Source organism: Somniosus microcephalus, chromosome 3 (assembly GCF_052327205.1).
Source record: "Somniosus microcephalus isolate GS21.2 chromosome 3, FLI_Smic_1.0, whole genome shotgun sequence".
NCBI lineage: Eukaryota > Metazoa > Chordata > Chondrichthyes > Squaliformes > Somniosidae > Somniosus > Somniosus microcephalus.
The window spans coordinates 146,892,913-146,909,800 of NC_140989.1; positions in this window are offsets into that span (position 1 = coordinate 146,892,913).

Genomic DNA, 16,888 nt, shown 5'->3' on the forward strand with positions numbered 1-16,888 from the left:
CAGTGCATAAGGAAACTGCGCTCCTTAAGGGAGTTGTGTCATGTCCTGCAACATGACCTGTACAGCTAGCACAGTATTTCCGGTAGCAGTCATGGTCGCTGTAGACTTGAACGTCTTTGCTTCTGGCTCCTTCCAGGCCGCCACAGGGGATATCAGTAGCATCAGTCAATCTGCAGTTCATGTTTGTATTAAGAAAGTGACTGATGCCATGTTTGCTAGAGTAAATACACTCATCACTTTCCCCATGGGCATCTGGTAACAGCAGGATAGGGCCCTGGGGTTTGCACACATTGCAGGCTTCCCCCAAGTTCAGGGCCTCACTGGCTGCACCCTCGTCACCTTGCAAGCTCGTTCACACAATCCCACTGCCTTCATGAATCACAAGAACTTCCACTCCATTAATGTGCAATTGGTGTGTGATCACTAGCAGCAGAGCTTTCAGGTCAGTGCCCAGCTTCATAGCAGCTGCCATGATGCTTTTATATTACAGGAATCCTTCAACCCCCACACTCTTTGCTCCTGCACAGCATGTGAGAGGTTGGCTACTTGGGGACGAAGGCTATCCCCTGCACACTTGGCTGTTGACTCCTCTCAGGAATCCACACTTAGCAACTGAACTGCTCTATAATCATATCTCAAATACGGCTCAAATAGAGCCCATCATTAAACAGACCATCAAACTCCTCAAGCAATAATTCTGCTGCCTGGGCAGGTCTGCTGGCTTCCTCCAATACAGCCCACAAAGAGTGATCCGTGTGATGGTGCTTTTTGTATGCTGTATAACATTCGTCTGCAGTGAGGGCAGCCATCATTGAACATAGACAAAGGGAGAGGGCAGTGATGACATAGAGGATGGTGAGAAAGCAGGAGGGCTCCAACACTTGCCTACAGTCAGAGCTCTTTGATAGCAGCTCATTTAAGAACATTTCAAATGAACAATCGCTGCTGCCTTGCATTGACAGTCAAGTCCTTCCACCCTCAAATATACTGCAGACACCAGAAGACCAACATTGATATTCATGCTATCTAACATTACAGGATCACCGGTTACTGCAGGGACAGTCTCTGCTCATGAAGATTTCAAAAAAGATTATCATTTTCATGCTTCATACAAGTGCTTACACATTAATTATCACCCTGTTATGAGCCCCTATTGTGTGTTTTTAGTGCTCTCTTACCTAGTATATGTTGTATCCGTGTGTTAATGGAGACACAGAATGCAGGAGTTGGTTTCACAGGTGTTTACTGAACAAAGTCTGGAGGTGAACTAACAGATACAAGACACTATACAGGCTTATATAGCCCGAGTGGCCATTACCGGCATTACAGTACACAGGGGGCTCTTAAAGGCACATGCACCACAATTCCTCCCCTTTTAGACAACCAGTACATAACATTTTAAGTAATCATTAATTAACATGTTACAAAAACAATAATCTACACATTTGCTGCAGTTAATCAATTATAAGTCAGTCTCTCTGGAGGCTTCCTGACTCGGTCCGGATAACGCCTCGGTGGTGTAGTAGTTTTTGGTGGTGTAGTAGGTTCTTTTGGCAAGGTCGATTCGGCTTGAATGCCAGTGTCGGGTTCATCTGGTTCCAGTATCACCGGATCGGAGGTAGATACTATGTGTATCTCTGCTTCATCATTAGGCGTATAGAGTTGTGGTGTAGGTTGTCCCTTTTCGGATGACTCTATGATCTGGTCAGCATGGCGCCTTATTATGCTTTCTCCAGTGTCCACCGTATACATCAGCGGTCCTAGTCGTGTGCAAATAGTTCCAGGCTGCCATTTCTCAGTACGGTAGTCCCGGGCCAAAACTTGTTGACCTATCTGGAAGGTTCTAGTTGGCCTTTCATTCATGCCTTGAAATTGCCGGTTCTCCACGTCCCTTCTGATGTTTGGCTTGATCAAATCCAGCCGGCATCTTAGACTTCTATTGAAAAACATCATGGCGGGAGTTTGGTTTGTAACCACATGTGTTGCATTCCTGTGTGCAAACAAGAAGTAATCTACCTTATGCTGTAGATTTATGTCTTCATTACCCATGGCCTTTATGGCCTTCTTGAAGGTCTGGACAAACCTTTCAGCCAATCCATTGGTGGCGGGATGGTATGGGGCGGACGTGTAGTGCTTAACCCCATTGTTTTTTAAGAACTTCCTGAATTCTTCGGACACAAATTGCGTTCCATTATCAGAACAGATCTGTTCAGGCAGCCCATTCCTGGCAAATATGGTCCTTAATACTGTGATGGTTTTTTCCGTGGTGGTGGAGGACATCTTTATTACCTCCGGCCACTTGGAGTGTGCATCAACCGCGATTAAGAACATTGAGTCCATAAATGGACCAGCAAAGTCGATGTGTACCCTTTGCCATGGAGATGAGGGCCACTCCCATGGATGTAGAGGGGCTTGTGGTGGGGTGTTTTGGACCTTCTGGCATCCTAGGCAGCTCTTGGTCATTTCTTCGATGTCTCCATCGATACCTGGCCACCACACAAACGCTCTGGCTAGGTTCTTCATTTTCACTCCACCCAGATGCCCCTCGTGAAGCTCCTTTAGCACTTTATCCTGGAGTTTGGGTGGAATCACCACTCTGGATCCACACATCAAGGTTCCTCGGCACACTGACAGCTGTTCTCTTCTTTGCGAGAATGCTGGCAACAGTGGTTCGCCATGTGCTGGCCATCCCTTCACCGTTAAATCATAGACTCGTGAGAGAGTCGGGTCATTTCTCGTTTCCTTTTCAATAGCAGAATTTGTTACTGGTAGACATTCCACTATGGTTGAGTGGAACATCTCCATTGGGTCCACTGTAGGTGCCTCTTCTACCGTTGGCAACGGTAGGCGCGATAAACCATCAGCATTCCCATGCTGTTTTGATCCTTTGTATTCTATGTCATATTGGTGTGCCCCTAGGAAAAGGGACCACCTCTGTAGGTTTTGCGCTGTCATAATGGGAACACCCTTTTTAGGGTTGAATATGGAGATGAGGGGTTGATGGTCAGTCAACAAGGTAAATTTTTGTCCGTGTAGGTAATGGTTGAATTTCTTCACCCCCCACACCAGGCTGAGTGCCTCCCTGTCGATCTGGGCATAGTTACGCTCAGCTGAGTTCAATGAGCGTGACGCAAAAGCTATCGGCCGCTCCGAGCCATCAGGGAATCTATGCGATAATACCGCTCCTACACCGTAAGGGGATGCATCGCATGCCAGTCTGATTGGCAGTGATGAGTCGTAATGAGCCAAAACTTCCTTGGACGTGATCAAGCCTTTGCATTTATGGAAGGCACGTTTACAGTCTTCGCTCCATTTCCAAATTACTCCCGTTTGTAGCAGTTCGTTAAGAGGGTGCAGAAGAGTTGACAAGTTCGGTAAAAATTTATGATAGTAATTTATCAATCCCAGGAACGACCTTAATTGTGAGACATTTTCAGGTGCTGGGGCTTTTATGACCGCTTCAATTTTTTCAGGTGACTTATGCAACCCTTCCTCGTTAATTATGTGGCCACAATATGATATTTGTTTCTGGAAAAATTCGCACTTGGGGCGATTTGCTCGTAGGCCCCGTTCTCTCAGCCTAGTGAGCACCTGCTCCAAATTGGCAAGGTGCTCGTTGTCGTTTTCTCCTGTTACAAGGACGTCGTCTAGGTAGCATTAAGTCCCCGGAATCCCTTGGAGGACTTGCTCCATAGCTCTTTGCCAGATAGCTGGAGCTGATGCTACTCCGAAAACCAGTCGATTGTACTGGTACAGGCCTTTGTGTGTATTTATCATGAGATACTTTTTAGAGGCCTCTTCAACCTCCATCTGTAGATATGCCTGTGCCAAGTCAATTTTGGTGAAACGTTTCCCTCCGGATAGTGAGGCGAAAATATCTTCTATCCTCGGAAGAGGATACTGTACCGTGTGAAGGACCGGGTTTACAGTCACCTTGAAGTCCCCACAGATGCGAATTTTTCTCTGTTCTTCAGATTTATCATTATTCAACGTTTTCTTCATGACCGGGACGATGGGTGTTGCCCACTCGCTCCAATCTATCTTGGATAATATGCCTGCCTTTTCCAAATTCTCCAGCTCTGCCTCGACTGCTGGACGAATTGCGTATGGCACCGGCCTTGCCTTAAAAAACTTGGGAATTGCCGCATCTTCCACTTTTATTGAGGCGGTGACGCCTTTCAAGGTTTCTAGTTCCTGTTGAAACACTTCCTTGGCGTTGGCCAAGATGTCTTTTAATTGTTCAGGTGTGACATCATCATTAGTGCCTGAATGGAGTGCCAGTCTAAACGTATCTTCCTGATCCATTCACGTCCCAACAGCAGTGGACCACCATCTTGCAGAACGTATAAATACAACTTCTGTATTTCCTTGCCGTTGTATACAACAGGCACCCTTATTTTCCCTTTGGGGTATACTTTCTGCCCCGTATATGTTTTCAAGATAATGGATGTGTCTTTCAAAGGTATATGCGGAAATAGCCGCTCGTAATCCCGTCGACTTATGACGGTCAGAGCTGATCCTGTATCTAGCTCCATTTTAACTGGGGACCCCGCTATCGTGAGGGTAACCCAAATGGTCTGGTAATCTTCTTTGGCAATTACATTATGTAAGTTGAGACAGCTTAGTCTCTTGTTTCCGGAGTCGCTATCGCTCTTCTGGTCTTCGGAGCTACTGTCCGTCATCATTTGTACCTTTCTGTACTTTTCCTTATTGATTTTTTTCCTATCCGTGAATTTTTTGTTTCCAGATCAGCATACACGTGCAATGTGTCCAATCTTTCCGCATTGCCTGCATGCTTTGTCATTGAACCAGCAGTCCCTCTGGTCATGGGTGGATCTGCCGCAGCGATAACATCTCTCGAAACCCTGTGTCATTTCATGGGTGCCGACGTCCTGTGGCTTTTGCTGTATCTCTGCAGCTCCTCTTGCGGCTGCTTCGTATGATACAGCCACACTGAAAGCCTTGTCCAGTGTCAAATCTTTCTCAGAAAGTAGCCTTTTCTGTGTTCCTTCACTTAGGAGACCGCAGACGAATTTGTCTCGAAGAGAATCTGCCAGTCCTGCCCCGAATTGGCAGTGCTTTGACAGCTTCCTTAATTCGGTGAGGTAATCAGCGTTACTTTCATTCTTGTGCTGATTCCTCCTGAAGAATTTGAATCGTTCCGCTATCAGCAGCGGTGTTGGGTTTAAGTGCTCCTGTAGGGTATCAACAATCTCCTTAAAATTCTTGTCCTTCGGTTTGGCTGGAGTGATTAAGTTTCGTAACAGCCCGTATGTCCTTGCGCCCATTAGATTTAGAAGTACTGATGCCTTTTTATCATCCTCTATTTCATTTGCTGTGCAATATACCTCCACTCTTTCCACATATGTGGTCCAATCCTCTATATCGCTATCGAAAGCAGTAATATTGCCAGTCTTAGACATCCTGAAAAAAAATGGCACCTCCCGCGCTTTCCTTTCTTCCCCGCAGAAAAAAAATGGTGCTTCCCGTGCTTTCCCGCCGCTGCCGCTGCTGACAACACTGTTCTCCGCGGTTTTTATTAACATAGGTATTTTTAATAGGTGGAGACTCGTTCCCGCCGGACTCTCTGGGACTTTTCCCTCCCTCTGCTTGGTCCGAACGCCGACCTGCTTTGCAGCGCCGGCCATCTCCCGAGTGCTCCACCCTCTGTCTCTGTTTGCCTCCGCCTTCGCTGCTCGGCCCCGCTGCAGAGCCAGCCGATGGAGCCCCAGCCCGCCGCCCAGGAAGGATTATTGCAGGACCTGCCACCAGCCCGGCTAGCTGGTGAAACCACAGTTTTTTTTTTCTTTCTTGTTTTTCTTCGACTTTCGTCTGAGGAATCGATCTCCTTGAGGTGCTGCCGAATTGCAGGTAAGTCCGTTTCCAATTCGTCACCACTGTTGTATCCGTGTGTTAATGGAGACACGGAATGCAGGAGTTGGTTTCACAGGTGTTTACTGAACAAAGTCTGGAGGTGAACTAACAGATACAAGACACTATACAGGCTTATATAGCCCAAGTGGCCATTACCGGCATTACAGTACACAGGGGGCTCTTAAAGGCACATACACCACAGTATAATTCTCCCCCAGTGGCTGCAACATGGAGATGGAAAGCTGCTGTGACTCAATCAAGCAGTCTTGAGATGCTCACGTTTGGCAGCCTCTGGGAGTTTGGGCCTGAGAGAGCCCGGCTGCAGATAGCAGCAACTCAGTGGCTACCAGGGCAATCTGGCCCAACTGGCTTTCTGGCAGCAGGATGGGCACTGGTTCAGGGGGCTGCCATGGCCCTAATGTGCTGGCATTCTGAGAGATAGCTATATGTTGCATTCCCATGGTATGACTGCCCCTTCTATTGGACTGCGGCTCAACAATTCCATTGATCTGCAGAAGAGCAAACTGTAGGAGATTCATGATCCAACTGAATCCCCTATCTATTCTATCTCCCAGCTTGTCCAAGGTGGGGCAGAGGGTTGAGCCCAGAGCTTTCCGGGCCCCAGTATAAGCATACCTGTGAGATGTTATTTATGGCATTACAGACTCCTGCAGGGAAAGCCTAATCCATTAAGTTGACCACACGCTCCATGGTTGACTGCAGCAGAAGCCCACATAAGCTAGTAGTGGATTCCTCCACAGCAGAAGTTTCCTAGCAGTCAGTCCAACGCATTGAGCAATTACTGGCATAAAAACATCATCTTTTTTGAAAAGGCTAGCCCTATAAAGACTGCATCTCTGGTGAGCTGTTTCCTGGACTGTCCTTCCTACATGCATCTGCTCCTGCTTATTTGTGCTCAATGAATCACCCTCTAACAGACTATATAAACCACATGGGGTTCCGATTTCTATGTTGGTGCTTAGAAGAGTAAAAGCATCTTTGGGAGGATTTGCCGCGCCCACCCCGTCCTTTCAGTTTATGCACCTGCAAGGTCTGAGATGTCTGATTGACATGGGAAAAAACAGAACAGGAACAATGGTTAGCATGTAGTGGCAAGAGCAAGTAGTAGCAGATGAATAGCAGTACAATGCATCACCAGGTTGCCATAAGTGTGTGAGTAAGAGTGTTAACTAGTAAGACTAAAGGATGGGAAAATGCTCAAATACCCTGCTGTGCGTGGCCTCCAGAGTCGCCGGGTTGGATTTTGTCAATGGGAACGTGATAGAGGCGGGATGCCCGCCTCCATCGACTTGTGGCCAACCCACACGATTTTCCCTTGATTGACCTTGTTAAGCCCACCCAGCGGGCTTAGCAGGCCAATTAAGGGACACCTGGTTACTGGTGACGTCAGTGATTGACATTTCATCTGTCAAGAGCATTTGACAGATGACAAATCAGCGTTTGACAGCTCTGTGAAGCTGTCAAACACTGACGATCTGTCTTCTAACTTGAGTCCTTCTACTCAGACTCAGTTAGAGATCACTCCAGACCAGAAAGCAGAGGCTGCAGCTTTTGACTTTTCAGCAACCATTCTACTTTCTGTGCTGGTGAACTGAGGGACTCCCGAGAACTGAAGGAAGGAAGCCTGCAGGAGAAAGTAAAGGTAAGTAAAACTTATTAAACCACATTACACTTACCTCACACACTTACCTCTGCACACATGCACCCATCACTCACCTGCACAACGGACATCTCGACCCCTCCAACCCCTTCAGACCAACGGTCCGCCTCGCTAACTTGGCGTGGTTCGGAGCTGTCGGGAAGCCCACACTTCAGGGCTAAAAATAGGGATTAGGCAAAAAACTGCCTGTTAACTACCTGTTAACAGGCAGTTAATTGGCACTAATCCCCTTCCCTCCTCAGGGAGGCGGCTCCCAGGACAGGTTGGATACCTGCCTCCTGGGACATTGGCAGGGAGGCAGGTTGGGGGCGGGATGGGTTCGTGACCCCCGATTCTGCAATTTTCCCACCACTCCTGCCTCCAAACCCACCTCCACAGGGCTTGGAAATTCGAGCCCGCCATCTCCAAAGCTGCATGCCCTCTTTCTGCCAATGATGTTGATGGTGGCCTCTTCCGCTGTCAGGATCTGTATAGAGGCAGATTCAGAATTCTGTCCAATTCTGATTGGAGGAGAGGCATGAGAGATGGGGGAAGGAAGCATTGATAGTACTGGGGCTAAAGCAGAGGGGTGGAGGCTTATGCAGCAAGTAAGACAGATGTGACGGGGAGTCTTACCTTGGCAGTCATGGTCAGATCATTAAATTTTTTCCTGCACTGCAACCAAGTCCTAGGAACAATGCATTTATTTGTTCTGCCATCTCTCTCCATTGCTGCAAAGAAATTTGCTTGGACATCCGTCATCCATCAGAGGGGAAAAGGACCTCCTTCCTGCTGGTGACTTCATCTATGAGCACCTCTAATGCTGCATCAGAGAGTCTAGGGGCTCTGGTTGAGGTCATGCTACCTGCTGCACCAGAATATCACGGTTCACAATCCACCATTGAAAAGTGTACCTCCCCTTTAAGGGACTGCAGGCTGGGTTTAAGTAGCAGCTAACGTGTCAGATATTTTGCCCTCCCAATCTGAGCGCTGCCTTTCGGGAGTATGATTAGTGCTGGCAGCTCACTGATTGCACTTAAATTAAATTGAAGTCAATGGAAAAGAAAATCGGGCGCAGTTTAAAATGGGAATGTATGGGCTCAATTTTGCCAGGCCCGATGAGGCAGGATTGGAGGCGTGTGAGCTGTAAAAATTGAAAAAATGGCGGGTGGCTCCGATCCCACCTCCATCTCGCCTCCGAGCAATTTTCCCACATTCGTGGTTTCCGACCCCGTTTCCTACCCGCTTCCAAGAGGCGGGATAGGCCCGTAAGGCCCTTAACTACCAGTTCATTGCCTCTATAAGAACATAAGAACATAAGAACATAAGAAATAGGAGCAGGAGTAGGCCAATTGGCCCCTCGAGCCTGCTCCGCCATTCAATAAGATCATGGCTGATCTGATCCTAGCCGCCAATCCACTATCACAGAACCATCTCCTGAATCTAACAGAATTAGACACACGAAATAGGAGCAGGATCGGGCTACACGGCCCCTGGGCCCGTTCCGCTACCCACAGGGCCATGACCGATCCGAACCTAGACTCATGTCCAAATTCCTGCCCGCTCCCCGTAACCCTTAATTCCCTTTACTTCTAAGAAACTGTCTATTTCTGTTTTAAATTTATGTAATGATGTAGCTTCTACAGCTTTTTGGGGCAGCATATTCCATGGACCTACCACCCTCTGAGTGAAGTAGTTCCTCCTCATCTCAGTTTTAAAAGAGCAGCCCCTTATTCTAAGACTATGCCCCCTAGTTCTAGTTTCACCCATCATCGGGAACATCCTCCCCGCATCCACCCGATCCAACCCCTTCACAATCTTATATGTTTCAATAAGATCGCCTCTCATTCTTCTGAACTCCAATGAGTAGAGTCCCAATCTACTCAACCTCTCCTCATATGTCCATCCCCTCATCCCCGGGATTAACCGAGTGAACCTTCTTTGTACTGACTCGAGAGCAAGTATGTCCTTTCTTAAGTATGGACACCAAAACTGTACGCAGTATTCCAGGTGCGGTCTCACAAATACCTTGTACAACTGAAGCAATACCTCCCTATTTTTATATTCTACCCCCTAGCAATGAAAGCCAACATTCCATTGGCCTTCTTAATCACTTGCTGCACCTGCATACTAACCTTTTGAGTTTCGTGCACCAGGACCCCCAGATCCCTTTGTACTTCAGTACTTTCCAGTTTCTTGCCATTAAGATAATAACTTGCTCTACGATTTTTCCTGCCAAAGTGCATAACCTCACACTTTCCAGTATTGTATTCCATCTGCCAAATCTCTGCCCACTTACTTAGCCTGTCTATGTCCCCTTGCAGGTTTTTTATGTCCTCCTCACTCACTACTTTCCCTCCCATCTTAGTATCATCTGCAAACTTTGATATGTTACACTCGGTCCCCTCCTCCAAATCGTTAATATAGATTGTAAAGAGTTGGGGACCCAGCACTGACCCCTGCGGAACACCACTAGTTACTGATTGCCAGTCTGAGAATGAACCATTTATCCCAACTCTCTGCCTTCTGTTAGATAGCCAATCCTCTATCCATGCCAGAATATTACCCCCAATCCCGTGATTTTTTATCTTAAGCAATAATCTTTTGTGTGGCACCTTGTCAAATGCCTTTTGAAAGTCTAAATACACTACGTCCACTGGTTCCCCTTTATCCACCCTATATGTTACTTCCTCAAAGAACTCCAGCAAATTTGTCAAACATGACTTCCCCTTCATAAAACCATGCTGACTTTGTCCTATTAAATTATGATTATCCAAATGTCCTGTTACTGTCTCCTTAATAATGGACTCCAAAATTTTACCTACCACAGATGTTAGGCTAACCGGTCTATAGTTTCCAGCCTTCTGTCTACTGCCCTTTTTAAATAAGGGTGTTACATTAGCAGTTTTCCAGTCTGCCGGGACCTTTGCCGAGTCCAGGGAGTTTTGGAAAATTATTACCAATGCATCCACAATCCCTACCGCCACTTCCCTCAAGACCCTAGGATGTAAGCCATCAGGACCAGGTGATTTATCCGCCTTGAGTCCCATTATTTTACCGAGTACCACTTCCTTAGTGATTTTGATCGTGTTTAGCTCCTCCCCCCCTTTAGCCCCCTGTTTGTCTAGTGTTGGGATATTCTTAGTGTCTTCTACTATAAGGACTGATGTAAAATATTCATTCACTGTTTTTGCCATCTCCATATTTCCCACCATTAATTTCCCGGTCTCATCCTCTAAGGGACCAACATTTACTTTAGCCACCCTTTTTCTTTTTATATAACTATAAAAACTCTTACTATCTGTTTTTATATTTTTTGCTAATTTACTTTCATAATCTATCTTCCCTTTGTTAATCAATCTTTTTGTTATTTTTTGCTGTCTTTTAAAGTTTTCCCAATCCTCTATCCTCCCACTAGATTTGGCTACCTTATATGCCCTTGTTTTTAGTCGAATACTATCCTTAATTTCTTTACTTAGCCACGGATGGCTGTCTTTTCTTTTACACCCTTTTCTTCTCAGTGGAATATATTTTTTTTGGAAGTTGTAAAATAACTCCTTAAATGTACACCACTGATCATGTATCGTCTTACCCTTTAATCTATTTTCCCAATCCACTCTACTCAATTCCGCTCTCATACCTTCATAGTCTCCTTTATTCAAGCTTAGCATGCTTGTTTGAGATCCAACCTTTTCAACCTCTAATTGAATATGGAATTCAACAATGTTATGGTCACTCATTCCAAGGGGATCCTTTACTAGGACATTTTTAATTAATCCTGTCTCATTGCACAGGACCAGATCTAAGGTTGCTTGCCCCCTGGTCGGTTCAGTTACATACTGCTCAAGAAACCCATCCCTAATACACTCAATGAACTCATCCTCAAGGCAGCCCTGCCCAATTTGATTTGTCCAATTAATATGATAGTTAAAATCCCCCATAATTATAGATGTTCCCTTATTACAAGCCTCAACTATTTCCTGATTGATACTCCGTCCAACAGAGTTGCCACTGTTCGGAGGCCTATAGACTACACCCACTAGTGTTTTTTTCCCCTTATTATTCCTTACCTCCACCCAAACTGTTTCATTATCCTGATCTTTTGACCCAATATCATTTCTCTGTATTACAGTGATTCCTTCCTTTATTAACATAGCCACCCCACCTCCCCTTCCTTCCTGCCTGTCCTTCCTGATCGTTAAATAACCTGGTATGTTTAATACCCAGGCATTGTCACCCTGCAGCCATGTTTCTGTAATGGCCACAAGATCATACCCATATGTAGTTATTTGTGCCATTAACTCGTCTATTTTGTTACGAATGCTACGTGCATTCAGATAGAGAACTTTCAAATATGTTTTGTGACACTTAGTTCCTGCTTTTGCCCTTTTTATTACTTTACCTTTTACTCCATACCTTCTGCCCCTTCCTGACACGCTCTGGTTTTTAATTTCCCCACTGCTACCTAAGTCTATGACCTTCTCTGTTGTCATTTTTATTATTTGCTCTCTAGGAACCTCCCCCCCACTAGTTAGTTTAAAGCCCTCTCTACAGCCCTAGTTATATGATCCGCCAGGACTCTAGTCCCAGCACTGGCCAAGTGAAGCCCGTCCCAACGGAACAGCTCCCTCCTGCCCCAGTACTGGTGCCAGTGTCCCAGGAAGCAAAACCCATTTCTCCCACACCAGTCTTTGAGCCACGCAGTTAACTCTCTAATTTTATTTGTCCTAGCCAAATTCGCTCGTGGCTCAGGTAATAATCCAGAGATTATTACCCTTGTGGTTCTGCTTTTTAATTTGGCCCCTAGCTGCTCAAACTCCCTCAGCAGTACCTCCTTCCTTGTCCTATCTATGTCGTTGGTACCAACATGGACCATGACAACTGGATCCTCCCCCTCCCACTCCAAGTTTCTCTCCAGTCCAGAGGAGATGTCCTTAACCCTGGCACCGGGCAGGCAACACAGCCTTCGGGACTCTCGCTCTCGGCTGCAAAGAACTCTATCTATCCCCCTAACGATACTATCCCCTACCACTACAACATTTCTTTTAACTCCCCCCACTTGAATGGCACCCCGCTCCACGGTGCTGTGGCCAGGTTGCTCATCCTCCCCGCAGTCCCTGTTCCCATCCTCACAGGGAGTAAGAGCCTCGAACCTGTTGGACAAGTGCAAGGGCTGCGGCTCCTCCAGCACTACCTCCTGGATCCCCGTACCTGCCTCACTTCTAGTCACACCATCCTGACCCTGGCCACAGACTACATCTGACTTAATTAATCTAATTGGTGTGAATACCTCGTGATACACAGAGTCCAGGTAACTCTCCCCCTCCCTGATGTGTCTCAGTGTTTGAAGCTCGGACTCCAGCTCTTCAACACGGAGCCGGAATTCCTTGAGCAGCCAACACTTACTGCAAATGTGATCACCGTGAGCATCAATGGTGTCCACCAGCTCCCACATATTGCAGCAGCAACACATCACCTGATCTCCCATTCTATGTAATTAATTAAATTTATTAATATTATTCTTAAATACCCTCTACCCCGATTCTAGATGGTGAATATCACACCTTAGAAACTATAAACCAAAGATATTTAAGCTTAAAAAGGGAGAAATACTTACCAACCAATCACTTACCCGCTTTCTGGTGACGTCGCACTTGGATTACTTTTTACCTCTCTCCTTCCCTCCGAGTTCCCAGACTGGAGACTGGTACACCTTACCTGGTCTCTGGGGCTTTTATAGCCCCGCTCTGCCGCTCGAGATTCCCGCCGACGCTGTGAGGCCTTACCTGGTCTCTGGGGGCTTTTATAGCCCCGCTGCTGCCGCTCGAGATTCCCGCCGACGCTCTGAGGCCTTACCTGGTCTCTGGGACTTTTATAGCCCCGCTGCTGCCGCTCGAGATTCCCGCCGACGCTCTGAGGCCTTACCTGGTCTCTGGGACTTTTATAGCCCCGTTGCTGCCGCTCGAGATTCCCGCCGACGCTCTGAGGCCTTACCTGGTCTCTGGGACTTTTATAGCCCCACTGCTGCCGCTCGAGATTCCCGCTGAGGCCTTTCTGAATTTAAGACATTTCCCCCATGCTGCACATCTCCTCTGGAACACGCCAGTTAATCCTGCCGGCCTCACAAGTGGATGCCTTACTAACAGCTGCAGCTCTACCATTAAAAGGAGTTTTCACCAATGATCATTTGCAATAACAACAGAAAATGCTGGAAATACTCAGCAGGCCAGGCAGCATCCGTGGAGAGAGAAACAGAGTTAACGTTTCAGGTCTGGGACCCTTCATCAGAACTGGAAAAAGCTGGAGATGTAACAGATTTTAAGCAGGTGCAGAGACAGGGAGAGGGGTTTAGGAGGGGAGGAAGGAATTGAAAGAACATGCTGTGAAAATGTTGCAAATGGGAATGGCAAAATCATACTGCATGAAAAATGGGGGCAGGGATTATTATCTGAAATTGTTGAACTCAATATTGAAACCGGAAGGCTGTAAAGTGCCCAATCGAAAGATGAGGTGCTGATCCTCGAGCTTACGTTGAGCTTCATTGGAACAATGCAATAGCCCGAGGACAGAGAGATCAGAGTGGGAGCGAGGCAGAGAATTAAAGTGACAGGCGACCGGAAGCTCAGGGTCACCCTTACGGGCTGAACGGAGGTGTTCTGCAAAGCGGTCGCCCGATCTGTGTTTGGTCTCCCCAATGTAGAGGAGACCGCATCGTGAGCAGCGAATACAGTATATTAAATTGCAAGAAGTACAAGTAAATCGCTGTTTCACCTGGAAGGGGTGTTTGGGGCCCTGGACAGTGGGAAGGGAGGAGGTAAAAGGGCATGTGTTGCATCTCCTGCGCTTGCACGGGAAGGTGCCAGGTGAAGGAGCAGGGCTGTTGGGGGTGATTGAGGAGTGGACCAGGGTGTCGCGGAGGGAGCGGTTCCTTCGGAATGCTGAAAGGGGAGGTGAGTGGGAGATGTGTTTGGTGGTGGGATCACGTTGGAGGTGGCGGAAATGGCGGAGGATGATCCATTGAATGTGGAGGCTGGTGGGGTGAAAGGTCAGGACAAGGGGAACCCTATCATGGTTCTGGGAGGGAGGGGAAGGGGTGAGAGCAGAAGTGCGGGAAATAGAACGGACACGGTCAAGGGCCGTGTCAACCACAGTCGAGGGGAATCCTCGGTTGAGGAAAAAGGAAGACATGTCGGAAGCACTGGTATGGAAGGTGGTATCGTCAGAACAGACGCAGCGGAGACGGAGAAACTGGGAGAATGGAATAGAGTCCTTACAGGAAGCGGGGTGGGAGGAAGTGTAGTCCAGGTAGCTGTGGGAGTCGGTGGGCTTTTAGTGGATGTTTGTCAAAAGCCAATCGCCAGAAATGGAGACGGAGAAGTCAAGGAAGGGAAGGGAAGAGTCGGAGATGGACCATGTGAAGGTGAGGGAAGGGTGGAAATTGGAAGTAAAATGAATGAACTTATCTAGTTCAGGGCAAGAGCAGGAAACGGCACCGATACAGTCATCGATGTACTGGAAAAATAGGTGAGGGAGGGGACCTGAGTAGGACTGGAACAAAGAGTGTTCCACATATCCCATGAACAGGCAGGCATATCTACAGCCTATGCGGGTCCCCATAGCAACACCTTTAATTTGGAGGAAGTGAGTGGAGTCAGAAGAGAAGTTGTTCAATGTGAGAACAAGTTCAGCCAGGTGGAGGAGGGTGGTGGTGGATGGGGACTGGTTGGGCCTCTGTTCAAGGAAGAAACGGAGCGCCCGAAGGCCGTCCTGGTGGGGGATGGAGGTGTAGAGGGATTGGACGTCCATAGTGAAAAGAAGACGGTTGGGGCCAGGAAACTGGAAACTGTTAAAGTGACGGAGGGCGTCGGAAGAGTCGCGAATGTAGGTGGGAAGAGATTGGACAAGGGGAGAAAAAATAGAGTCGAGATAGGAAGAGATAAGTTCCGTGGGGCAAGAACAGGCTGAAACGATGGGTCTACCAGGGCAGTCCTGTTTGTGGATCTTGGGAAGGAGGTATAAGCGGGCTGTGCTGGGTTGGGGGATTATGAGGATGGCGGCCATGAAGGGAAGATCTCCAGAGGAGATGAGGTCAGTGACAATCTTGGAAACAATGGCTTGATGTTTGCTAGTGGAGTCATGGTCCAGGCGGAGGTAGGAGGAGGTGTCGGAGAGTTGGCGTTCAGCTTTCGCATGGTAGAGGTTGGTTCGCCAAACAACAACAGCACCACCCTTATCAGCAGGTTTAATGATGATTATATTAGGGTTGGATGTCATGGTCCAGGCGGAGGTAGGATTGCTATTGTATTAATGATCATTTGCAGGTGGCAGAACTTTGTTGTCTCAGGTCTGGGGGAACTTTTAGCAGGCCTACTCATTGTTGTGGAAGTTTGGAGCCTGACATCCATCTCCAGTGTGACCTCCTGGGAAACCCCTCTCCCCACATTGACTGAGCGCTTCCTCAACTGAGGTATATACAGTACCCGAAGCATGGGAACCATTTATTTCCTTTCCTCCTGAACATCAGATTCGGATGAAGACCAGCCGCAGCAGCAGCAGAACCCTGAACATCAGCAGCACCAACAGCAGGAGCAAAAACAGGAGCTCCAAGCTGCTGCTCACCCACCTGAAGCTGCACAGGCCAGAAGGCGCCAGCGCATGGAAGCACGTCGGCGCAGGAGATACCCCCAAAACAGGGTCTACAGACAGAGGATCAGCTACCTCAACATGACTGAGCAGCAGTGCCAAAGGAGGCTCAGACTTTCTTGAGAGGTAGTGGGTGACATCTGTGCAATGCTGCAGCAAGACCTGGAGTGCAGAGGATCCGGTGGACACCCCTTACCAGTGGCCGTCAAATACATCACCACACTCAACTTTTTTGCTTCAGGCTCATTTCAGGGATCAGCAGCAGACATCAGCAGCATCTCCCAGGTGGCCACATACATTTGCATCACGCAGGTAACCAATGCCCTCTTTGCCATCGCACACAATTACATCAATTTCTCCAAGGATCAAGCAAGTATAACCACGTGTGTGGTTGGGTTTGCCAATTTGGTAGGCTTTCCAAGGGTGCAGGGTGTCGTTGACTGCACACATGTGGCCCTTAAGGCACCCCATCACAATTCAGGTATTTTTGTCAACCACAAGGGCTTCCACTCCCTCAATGTACAGCTGGTGTGTGACCACCATAAGGAAATTTTGCATGTTTGCACCAAGTACCCTGGCAGTTGCCATGACTCCTTCATCCTGCGCCAGTCTAGTGTGCCTCCGCTCTTCAGTCCGCCAGACCAACTTTTCGGATGGCTACTTGGAGACAAGGGCTATCCCCTGAAGACGTGGCCAAAGGAGCGCTACAAC